An 11,689-nucleotide genomic window follows, 5' to 3' on the forward strand; every position below is an offset into this window, starting at 1 on the left:
AGTAATCCTTACAACTGGCCTCCTTCAGCAAATACTGCTGAAAATGAGCAAGAACTGGAGGTTCAGGCTCAGATAAGGGAAGGATAAGTTTTCACATATGCTAAGGGATCATTACTACACAAAAAAATTTACTGTCACGTATCAGATGAGATTCCACTGCAAACCTGGGGGAGGACTGGACATAGCCTTTGACCCTAAGATCTTGGAGATGTCTCATCAAGATCTTTTCTTCCAAACTGAACAATCTTAGCCCTGAAAATATGGTACCCACATAAGTAATAAGCCCTGCATAGACTAAGTAGCACTATAGAGAGAAGCACTTCACCCGGTGCATGGTTTCATTTCGGTCAGGCAATGCTGCACACTTTACCCCACCAGTGATATCAGTATGCTGTGTGTTATTATGGAAAAGCACAGATGATCCTTATTAACCTCCTGTATCCCACTCAAGGTTTCACAGATCCCCATCATCCCTGATTATTGTCTGTTGTCCTGGCTGATGAGCACCAACATGGAAGCCTGCCCATTTTTCCCTTCTATACGCCTTTTGAGCTCACAGTCAAAATGTAAGCACACTATGGATGTAAAAAATACATGAAAATACCCATGTTGTTCTCCATCTTTTCACCTGATAATTAGTTACTAACAATTTATGTCCTTTATCGTTGCTACTTTCAATTAATATTGTAATCCCTAATACACTTCCTGGGTAGTGGCAACCAGTCCAGAATCTATCATGGTATATGTGAAGTTTGAGTTGTTCCCCTCTCCCAACACCCAAATACCTGTCTATCCCCATTATGCTAGTAACATTTTGCTGTAATTCATAATAACAGAAGCTAGCCTAAATATTAATACAGCCATTTTAAAAATGCCACAGTGGGTTAAAAAAAAAAACCAAACAAACCCAAAACCAAACAAACAGAAGAAATCCCTTTCTTTAAAAGACTAATCCTGCTTTTAAATGTACAAACATTTTCACTTCTTCAGTCCCTTAAGTGTTGGAATTGCTTATAGCCTCAAGTGAAATACTTCCCTAGAGAAACAGAAGCAATACAAATTTGCCAATAATTTTTTTTACAACCACTTTGTATTATTTACAGTAAATAAATTCGTGTGGAGAAGGGGTGCATGTGGAGAAAAAGAGTCTTGCCAAATATCTTTTGTTCTACATTTACAAAATAGAATTAAAAGAATAATTTAATTGCATTTTAATAAAACACCTGCTTTCAGGATTTTCTTTGCCCTGTCCCATTTCTTACCCTCCCTCCCTTAAATCTATGACTTGAATGCAAAATGCATGAATGGTGCACGAGTGCAGGGAGTAGAGACTGCAATTCCTTCTAGTTAATTGTCCTGGGTTCAGCTTGGCTACAAAGCATTTCTTCAACAGAAAGGCTGGCTGATGCCTTCCAGTCAAGCTTGCAGCTCTGTGGTTGGGACTGGCATCTGGTAGACATAGGTTTGAAGGCCTGAAACTGAAAGGACAGTTTTCACAGCAAACAGTGTTTCCCTGTACAGCATGAGGCCTGCAGAATCCTAAACTCATTCCTTGTCTCTTCTTGCATGCTCATCTTCAACTTCCTAAAGAGCCACCGGAATTTCAGATGCATTTTTCACCACTTCTGATATGGAAAAATCAGCCCCTGGTAGGGAAGTTTTGGGCAAGTTTAAGAAGTTGCAGTCCAAACAGCTCATTCTTGATGCTGGATAGTCACAGAATTCCTGCATCTCTGATCATTGTATGGAACACAGGTCAATCATTCCTAAACTCACAAAAAGATAGACTCAAACTTCATTCCAATGGTAGAAAAATTATGTGATCATGACCAAAAAACAGAGCAAGCAGCTCCATGTGGGACTATGATTAAAGTATATTCTTAACAGAAATATTTTCCTAACTTAACCTTCTTGATGTCTCTTCTCATCTATAAACCGAAACCTGAAGTAAAAGAATAAATGTTTAAAACTGCTTATTGAAAAGGGCGAACAGTGGAAAATATGATTCCAGTTTTTCACACAGATATTCTTAGGTGAATCCAGAGGATTAAAAGCTAGCTTTCCTGCTGTCCAAGTTGGATCAGCTGAATGAAGTGCCATAAGAACAAAATAGACATAAAGCTAAGTATATTTAGGAAGACCCTATGTAGCTTTTGCAAAGGAAGAATCCTATCTCACAGGTCCACTAGTGGGGTTTTTTGTTGTCATTTTTTAAACAACTGCTTAACACATGAACATGGAAATCTAGCAGATGCAAACATCTGGACTAGGAAGCAATCCTGATACATTCACTGGGACAGAGCAAAGAAGAAGCAAGTAACCAATATCCATTCTCAGTTAGAAGAAAATAGTTGCATTCGCAACTGTCCCGTGGAGAAATCCATTGCCTATTCCATAAGCCTTTGTGCCTTTCGAACACCAGCACCCCAACCCCAAATTACACTGTACTTAAACGTTATACTGAACATAAGAAATTCCCAGAGAGGTGAACTCAATGCGCTGACAATTGCTAGATAGAACTCACTTAACCAGGAGGTGGGAAAGCCTCTAAAGATGGGCTCTCAACATTTTCTTCTCAGTTAAGAGCTGGAGCTGAGGTAGAAGAGACCCCAAATGGAGCTAGAGCTGCCCCTGTGCCTGGCAGTGGAGGCAGGCACATACAACTACAGATTTCATCACATGTTTCCATATAAATATCTGGGCAAAAATTCCCAGGTGTACAGCCTGACTTGACAATCCACTCCTGAACACTTGCTGACATGCCTGGTCCGCTAGTAATCCATCTCCACCTCTGTGACCACCCTAGACATGAGGCATGGTGCTATTCAGTCATACTTTCATAAAGGCTGACTAGCCCTGATCCACATCAGAACAAACCAACACAGGTATGAGGCAGCATAGAATCCTAGAATAGTTAGGGTTGGAAAGGACCTTAATATCATCAAATTCCAACCCCCCTGCTATGGGCAGGGACACCTCACATTAAACCATATCACCCAAGGCTTCCTCCAACCTGGTCTTGAACACTGCCAGGGATGGAGCATTCACAACCTCCCTTCCCTGGGCAACCCATTCCAGTGCCTCACCACCCTAACAGGAAAGAATTTCCTCCTTATATTCAATCTAAACTTCCCCTGTTTAAGTTTGAACCCGTTACCCCTTGTCCTATCACTACAGTCCCTAATGAAGAGTCCCTCCCCAGCATCCTTATAGCATCCCCCTTGCCTTGCATTATGGCTTCAAAGTCTGGCAATACACCCAAATGTGTGTGCTATTTCCTGTCCGCAAGTGCTGTTTTATCCTAGGACAGGAGGTAAGGGGGCAGCACATGGCAATAGGCTGTTGCACGTTTTCTAGTACGTTCAAGAAACAGAGATAAACACAAAGGTAAAAGAGTCTGAGCTGTTTAGGATTAAAAAAAAATTAAAAAAAAAAATAATGCCAAAAGTTGACGGCAAAATGCTGCAAAAGGATTTCATGATTCTGAGTAAATGGGCAATAAAAATGGCAGATGAAGTTAAGGTTGAAGAAACATAAAGTGGTGCACCTAACAAAGGCAATTCTAACTTCATATCTAAAACAATGGCATCTGAACAAATTCTTACCTCTCAGGAAAGTGATTTCAGAATTAAAAGAGAGAGTTTTATTAAAACACTCCATCAGTAATCAGTGGCAGTCAGAGGCAGACAAAATCCTAGGAATTACTAGGTGAAAAAAGGCAGAGAACAAAACAAAGGTGTGTATAAATCCAAAGTGGCTCCAATTTTTGAATACTGCTTACAGGTTTGGCTTGTTCGCAGATCTCCAAAAATACAATATAGAAGAAGAAAGGAGAATGGTAACCAGAGGTACGGTATGATTCCAATACAAGGAACAACTGGATCGCCTACAGCTCATATCTCAGAGAAATGCCACCACTCTCTCTCCACTTGAGGCTCCCCTAAACTCATGCCTCTGCCAGACTTGTTGCTTAATTTGATTAGGTCATCTTTATGCTCTCAGTGAAACTGTATTTGTCAATGCAGCCAGTAAAGTCCAGCAGCTTGTGTTAAAAAAAAACACTGACTGCATATGGACCATACTCAAGAATTCTTAGCTATTAGTCCCACTAAAGACAAAGCAGCTTGCTGTTCAGCTCTTTCTGGACTCACCACAAAGATGTTCTTACAAACTCATATTTCATCTCCATTTATAGATATCTATATCAGGTAGTAACTAGTTAATCAATAATTCATTAATATCCATGAGCCAATAAACAGTTACTAAGTTCAGATGATAAGTTATTTCTATTCCCTTCCCTTAACAGTCTTCTAGAGTTCTACAATTACCAATAACTTACTCCTAATTATAACAATTATTATTTTTATTAGCTGGCAAGCACTTTACAAATCAGATAGTAAAGCAGCTGTAAAATAACTTGTGCTTATTTTGTTACTCAATTTAAGATACTAACCTGTGACATTCTGTGCCTTTTCAAATGCCATCTGGAAGAGCAAGTAATTTCTCACTACATCTGATCAGCAATTTTATAATTTTTTCCAACACTTTATTTTTAGCTATCTATAGCAAAGCAAAATATTTTATCTCATCATAGACTGCAGTGTAGATGAACTGGGAATCTGCAATGCTGCACATAAGTGCACATAACAGCTATTACTGTAAGGTTGCCTGAAGCAAACCAAGTATGTCAAGCACTCGCTGCTGGTGAGCTTTGTCTGATTTGATATGTCCACACAGTGCAATGGGAACAATCGCAGAGAACTTGGCTACTGTCTCATCCACTTCAGTTCACACCAGGGCTAGGCATTTGACTGCCACTGCCAATTCATCTTCTCTTCCTGTTGTCAAGAAGCTTAGAGTACATAAGAATAAAAGGCAAGGCCCACCTATTCCAACTCTTTGCTGATGTGTCCTTCAGTATTAAATGAGAACATAACAACAACTCAGCAACAGATAAAAGGGAATTAAATGACACACATCAGTTGGCTGTGTCAACATGCAGGGCACATATGACCCATGGGATACCTTGTCTTCAGGGCATACCTTTAGCCCAAGTGTCCCATGTCCCTACAGGCCTTGGCTCTTTGAAAGAGCATTTCAGCCTAGAATTATAAAACTAATGAGGATAAAGAGTGAAAGGTCTCCAATCCCCATGCTTTTTCCCTTCATTCTATGATTCTATGATTGCTTGTGGCACAGTAACCAAAGTGATCTGTGTTTATAATATAATGTTTATATATAATATATATAATGTAATAATATATAGAGAATATAATATTATATATAATATAATGTTTATAATAGAATGTTTATAGTATCTGTATTATCCAGAAGGACATGGAGAACTGGAAGTGCAGCTGCTACATTCTCCCTTGAGTTTCCCCACTCATCTCAAATTTAAACTAGCCTAGGCGTTTCTTTTGACAGATCTTTAAAGATTTCTCTCTCTGATTTATCCTGTCCTGCTGGTCTTAATGCTAAGCAAAAAAATATCACCTTGGCTTTCTGTGTCACAGGTAATCATGAAGGGAAAAGGTGTGATGATAAGAGGTTTTTCACTCTTTCTGATCATCGTTTTTGTAATTCTAGGCTGAAATTCAGTGTTTTTTTCTTGGTGTTGGGTTTGGTTGTTTTGTTTTGTTTTTTTACAGCCTGATGAAGATGACCAAAGCTTACAGTGTGCAAAGTGTCAAATCATCTTTCAGGGCAAAGGGTAGGAAAAGACAAGACCTGCTAAAGGACTTGCATGGTTATATGAAAGCCACAAACTATATCTAACAAATTCTAAACTGCACAGTCCTATATCAACTGCTGGACATGCAGAACGGGTGTGAAGTCTGCAAACACACATTTGCCCTCTGAAATTTCACTTGTACCCTACAGCTTTAATTCCAGACAGACCTAACGTCACTTACAGCTCAAAGCCTCCTCTTTTTCTAAGCTACCGACCCTCCATCTCTAGTTCTTAAGGGACCTGACCTTCAAAACTTTCTCAAAGCCTACCAAACTAGGCTTGCCAGAAATCAAAAAAAGCCAAAACCCTCTGAAAGAAGGCAACAGATTCCTGCCTTCCCAAAGGCTGAAGGAAAAGGGTCTTCCTCTAAAACAGCTCGAGAAAGAATCAAACCAGAAGGACAGCTCCCAGAAGTTCAAACTGTAGAACTGAACTAAGCAGCTGCCACAAGCACCTCTGTGCTGTTTGGAGGCAGCTGTATTGGCAGCTCCTTTTCCTCCAAATGATAATTCACCTATTCTAAATTAAAGGTTATTCACTACCACATTATTAAGTTTCAGTTACAAAATTATAGATTTTTATGATGAAAGTGCACACTGCTTCATTAACAAGCTTCATCTTAGACATTAAGAAGTCATTTTCCAGTCAAAACCACAAATTTTAAACAAAATTTGCCTCATACAGAAGACAAAAAGAGAGGTGTTTTTCCTTTTCTGTCAAGACTCCTCTAAGAATGTGTTCATAAAGGTACAATAAATACACGGTAAACATTGTAAGTATGTTACTTGAAAAGTAGACATGACGTACATGAATAGAAACCATTCTTTCAGGCAACCTATGTCAAGCCAGTTTATATAAAGGTGTATTAACCGTTTAGTCATCCCTAATAAATTACACCGAAAAGAAGCAAAATATAAAGCATTGCTGAATTTTGATCAGAACAGATTTAAGTGATTTAACACTTCACTTACAGAAAATAAACTTGCCTTGAACTCTATTTGACAAGCCAATAATCAGCACAGCTTGGCATTAGGGACACTTTCCCATGTCTTGCATTGCTATCACCACTCCAAAGCAAAATCAGCTATTGTACTTAAACCAGCTCCAACCACAGGAGCTGGTCAGGTATCAACAGGTACCACCTCTGGGAACTCATTACCAGCAACAAGTCACTATCCACAGCCTCCAAAGCCAAATATTTAAGCTTCACACAGGAATTAAAGTGTAATAAAAACAGGAACAGCAAAAAAGAAGCTCCAAAACATGTCTCACTTACCTAGATGCTGCTGCTTTTCCAGAGATGAAGTACTTTACTTATGTTCCTCCACACAGCTTCCATACAGAGGTCTATCCCCCAGTGTTGGGCAGTAACAAGACTCACAGGTATCTTCATTACTCCTGATTAGCCTTGCTTGACCTTCCACTAATTGGAGATAACCTGAAGGGTGTCTGTCCTGGGCATGTGCAGAACCCCAGGGGAGGAACTACTGCTCTGCTCTACCACCCCACAGCTTGGCTGCTTTAGAAGTTAAACTAATTTTTCCTTCCTCTGAGCAGTCCTACCTTGTTTCAGAGGGCATGCACGGCGATTCTGTTACAAATACTGCTCAGGTTGTCGTAAATTCATTAAAAGGCCTGGTTGTGTTCTGTAAAGCTGGAGACAACATGGGCCTGAGTTCCCTTCCTCTGCTCCCCCACCCCAGTGCATTTAGTAGAGTCACACATTTTGGAGACTCACCTCTTCTCAGTACCTAAGCAAAACCTCACCTACCTGCTTCCTTGGGCTCACCCTTGGGACACCCTTTCTTGGCTTGCATGCACACCAAACACACAGTTGTCACCCAGGATTGCAAACCCCACTGTGAAAGCCACAGCCTGCCAGCTACCACTCAACAGATACCACATAAACTCTTCAGCAACATCTTGAGCACCAGAAGCAAGCACAGCTCAAGCAGTCGACCAACAGATGCAGTGAATGACTGTGGTCCAGCTGCTGCTTTTGCCTAAGCCCAAACAGAGTGCAGGGAAGCTCTGTGGGATCTTCCTGGTACCCCCAGTAACGGACTAACGTGTCAGGTATCTAAGCAACAGCAGGCACACAGCAAAAGCCCTCAGAGATGAAAGTCTTAAAGATCTAATTGAGGAGATTTTTAGTTTTTGTGAATTTTGGAACAGTGGAGAAATTCAAAGACAAAACAGAAACGTGAAAATAATCCCCCAAGTAAGTAAATGTGACTGCAGCTTGGTTAGCTGGCCCCCAGTTCTGAATGTTGCATGGGAAGACTGTGATGGTCAAAACCTCTATCCCAAACAGATAATGTGTTTTGACCAACTACAGCACCCAGTTGAAGGCTGCTATAAAAATAATTGCCATGTCCCCTTTTTGTATTCAAAGCCCCAGAAACAGAGAACAAATAGTGTGCTGCTTGAAGCAAAGTCAGAGCTAATTCTACAAAACTGTACAGGAATCAAAGAGCCATTTACCTGGGCTCTGCTTTTTTCTATCACCGTTAAATTGCAAGTCAAACATTCACTAACTGTCCTTTCTTAGCCATGGAAAACAATAAAGCTATTGATTTTCAGCACTTTTTTTGTGTGCTGACTTCTTGCTCCCATTAAAATGACTCCAGAAAAGCAATAGGCTTCCCGCTGAGTTTGTATCCATTGTGAGTTTGCATGGAAGCATTAATGAAGAGTAATAAAATACCAATAAATTAGGTGTGACAAGAGTTGCAAAATGTCAGCTCAGGTGACTTTGGTTCCGTCTTCTCCCAGAAGATGGAGCCAAATGACCAACTGTCTGTGGCCCAGACATGATGCACGTAGATGCTACTGAACAAATCCCTTTTCCAATGTAGGAAGGTACAGTTAGTGTCACTCAACCACTCCCATGACTAAGGCTGGCTTGGAAGGCAGTCAGGTTTCTTGCAGGTTTTTTTTTGCATGTCATTTGCATGTCAGAGTTGGTTTATAGCTATCAGATTCACTGATCCCAGCCTGGGCCCTTATGGCTGGTTCAACCCTAATGGATTCTGGCTTTTTATGCTACCACGTTATTCTCATTGCAATGACACTGGGCCAAGTTCTCTCTCACGTAAGAGCAAGTCCTCTCATCTCCAGCGATGATACCAAGTTATTCAGGAGAGGTGAGGATTGCCTGATGAACTAACTGCCTGAGCTGAGGGGAACATCTAAGACTTGGTGATTACGCAATGTAATAGCAGATAAAATTCAATGCAGACTGCAAAGTGACTCATGGGGAAGAAAAAAATCCTAATTTGGCATACAAACATTGATTTTTCATCAGGCTCCATTTTCCAGTCAAGTAGTACAGCATGAAGAAAGGCTCCAGCTACATGGCAGGACAGGGTACAGTAGGCAAACTTTATACCCAGCAATTCAGCAGAGCTGTGACAATTAGGCCAGTTGGAGGCCACTAAAAAGGCTGGTATGAAAGTCTGGGCTTGGAGTCAACTGTAGACACCTCTGCTGTCCTTGCAAATAATCTATAATACATGTGCATTCCTCTAACAAGAAGAAAATGAGGTCTACCTTCTGACAATTATGATAGAGGTAAAACTTATAACATTAAAATTGCAGCTAAGGCCACTTAATATTTGAATGCACATTTCAGTGGAAGTGTAGCAAATCTCACTTTTGATTCTTCCCACACAGACCTCCACCTCTTACTCCAAAATGGATATTTTTCTCCCATTATTTTCAACAACTAAAAGCCTACAAAACCATGGATTTCAGCTGTCACACACTGTTTTCAAAATATTTTTCTCCCCTGTTTTTAAAACATAAGTGGAAATTTTAAAATGCCATTTATTTTTTCCTTCAAGGAATCAGATGACCATTGAAAATCAGTTTTTGTGGCAGAACAAGCTTGCCTACCTAAGACAGCAAAATTTATTTCCAATAACTTAGAATCATAACTCATTGTTTATGGGATTGAATTCTTCCTTGTTTCCCTAAAAATAAACCTACAGTTTTATTTCAGTATCATATTCCATATATCTCCAGAGATTTCAGAGCTTCCACTTTAAAACATATCATACTTTAGGTGAGGTGGGCATTTCTGTTCTAAAAAAAGTCATTATTTTATTTTTGTGACAAAATGTTGAGAGTTTGTCACAAATTATACAGATGTTTCTTATTATAGGAGATTTAGAATTGAGCTGAGGTATATGCAGGAGATATTGTCACACGCTGCATTTGCTAAGAAAGGGATGCAAAGGGATTAAAATTTGATGGTTAACATAAATATTGATAGGATATTGTAATTATCACATGGAGGCTCTGGATTCATAAAGAAGGGAAAACTAATAAGTGAGCACAGCGAGTGAAAGCCCAGCTGCATCAGTTCCGATTTTCATTCAACTCAGATCCTTAGGTACAATCTAAAGAACAGAACAGTCTAAACAAGTCATTTGTGTTGGCTAGCCTTGATACAACTATATATACATGGCCCCACTTTGGATTTTTTTTTGCTATACAGAAAGCAGGAAGTTCATTAAATAAAGAAAAGCTCTATTTTCTTTAAAGATGAGTGAAGAGTCAGCTACAGTTTGGGAACAAACGCAAAACATGAATTTAGCTTAGCCTTGCATAGGCATACGGATGTTGAACCCAGACCAAACATGGAGATGATCCCTTTTTGTCCAAGGAGTTATTTAGAACAAAAAATAACAAACAATAAAACATGTGTGGGGAGGGACACTTAGAGCAAAGGAAACTGAGCAGAGGAAAAGAATGTCTGTCGGCCCCTTTCAGCTGCTGTACATCAGAAGGGATGTGGAAGTACATAATCCTGCAGGAAGCAATTGCAACTGAGCTCATGGAGTACATGAAGAAATGAATCCATTATGTAGGAGTTTGCAGATGTGCTGTGTGACTAGGTTTAGCCTTCACATTGCATTCTTCTTGGGCAGGTGGGATTTTTAGGAAGCCTAAATAGTAGGTGTAATGCAAATACAGCTGTGGAAATTCCAGGCATGACAGAATACAAGCGAGGGAGTAACAGAAGAATTCAAAACATAAGGTCTGATTTGCTCTAGAGCCATTACCATGCTGATGGATGGAAAGAAAGAGAAATTAATTTACTCAGTCCTTCATAGTCTCAAATCCCACAGTTGGGAATGTGTTTTCAGAAATGCAGTCCTCATCCCTTTCAGAAACTTAAAGATGAAGGGTGTCTTTCAGAGAAGATTATCACCTGCACAACATCTGTTTGCCAAAACAAGAGCTAAGCTCTTAAAACCTCTTGGCCCATTCTTTGAGAGAATACAGACCAAAGACTTTAACTTGTATTAGAAGAAAAGTATATGTTTTAAGGAATACGCAAATCCCCACAATTTGGCTTTAAAATCACCAATCACACAACTTGAACATCATTACTCCAACAGTTAGTTAACCACAGGGTTAAATCTTTGTATCCGATTTCCACTCCAGATTTCAATTTCTAACTACTGGATTTTGTTATTTCCTAGGGTCAAGCTCAAAGCTGTCAATTGTCAATGTTTTCATATCCCTTAGAGGTAATTATAGCCTATGAGGAAGTTGCTCATTTATCTTTGCTTTGATGAGACAAAAACAGACAGTTTCTGGAGCCTCCATGTATAATGTGCATTTTTCCGGCTCATTTAACCATGTGTGTTTTCTTCAAACATTCTCCAACCTCACAATACTTTGGAAGTACGAAGTCTAGAATAGGACTCTGTATTACAGAGGTGTTCCAGACAAGTCCACATGTGGGGCTGGTGGTGTCTTACATAGGTACTGTCATAAAGACAAGGAAACTATTCACAAAAACTATCAAATGTACTTTTATCCAGAAGAGCTATTTAGCTCCATTGGAAGAATATGGCACAAACATCTGCGAAAGAACTGGGTGAACAGTCTGATTTTATGTACTGCTACTTTAAATTGAAATAATTGCTTCTGGCAAGATTC

The sequence above is a fragment of the Pezoporus flaviventris genome, unplaced genomic scaffold, assembly GCF_033815535.1.
Source record: "Pezoporus flaviventris isolate CSIRO_AGI_PZ_B2104156 unplaced genomic scaffold, CSIRO_AGI_Pfla_v1 ptg000002l, whole genome shotgun sequence".
NCBI lineage: Eukaryota > Metazoa > Chordata > Aves > Psittaciformes > Psittacidae > Pezoporus > Pezoporus flaviventris.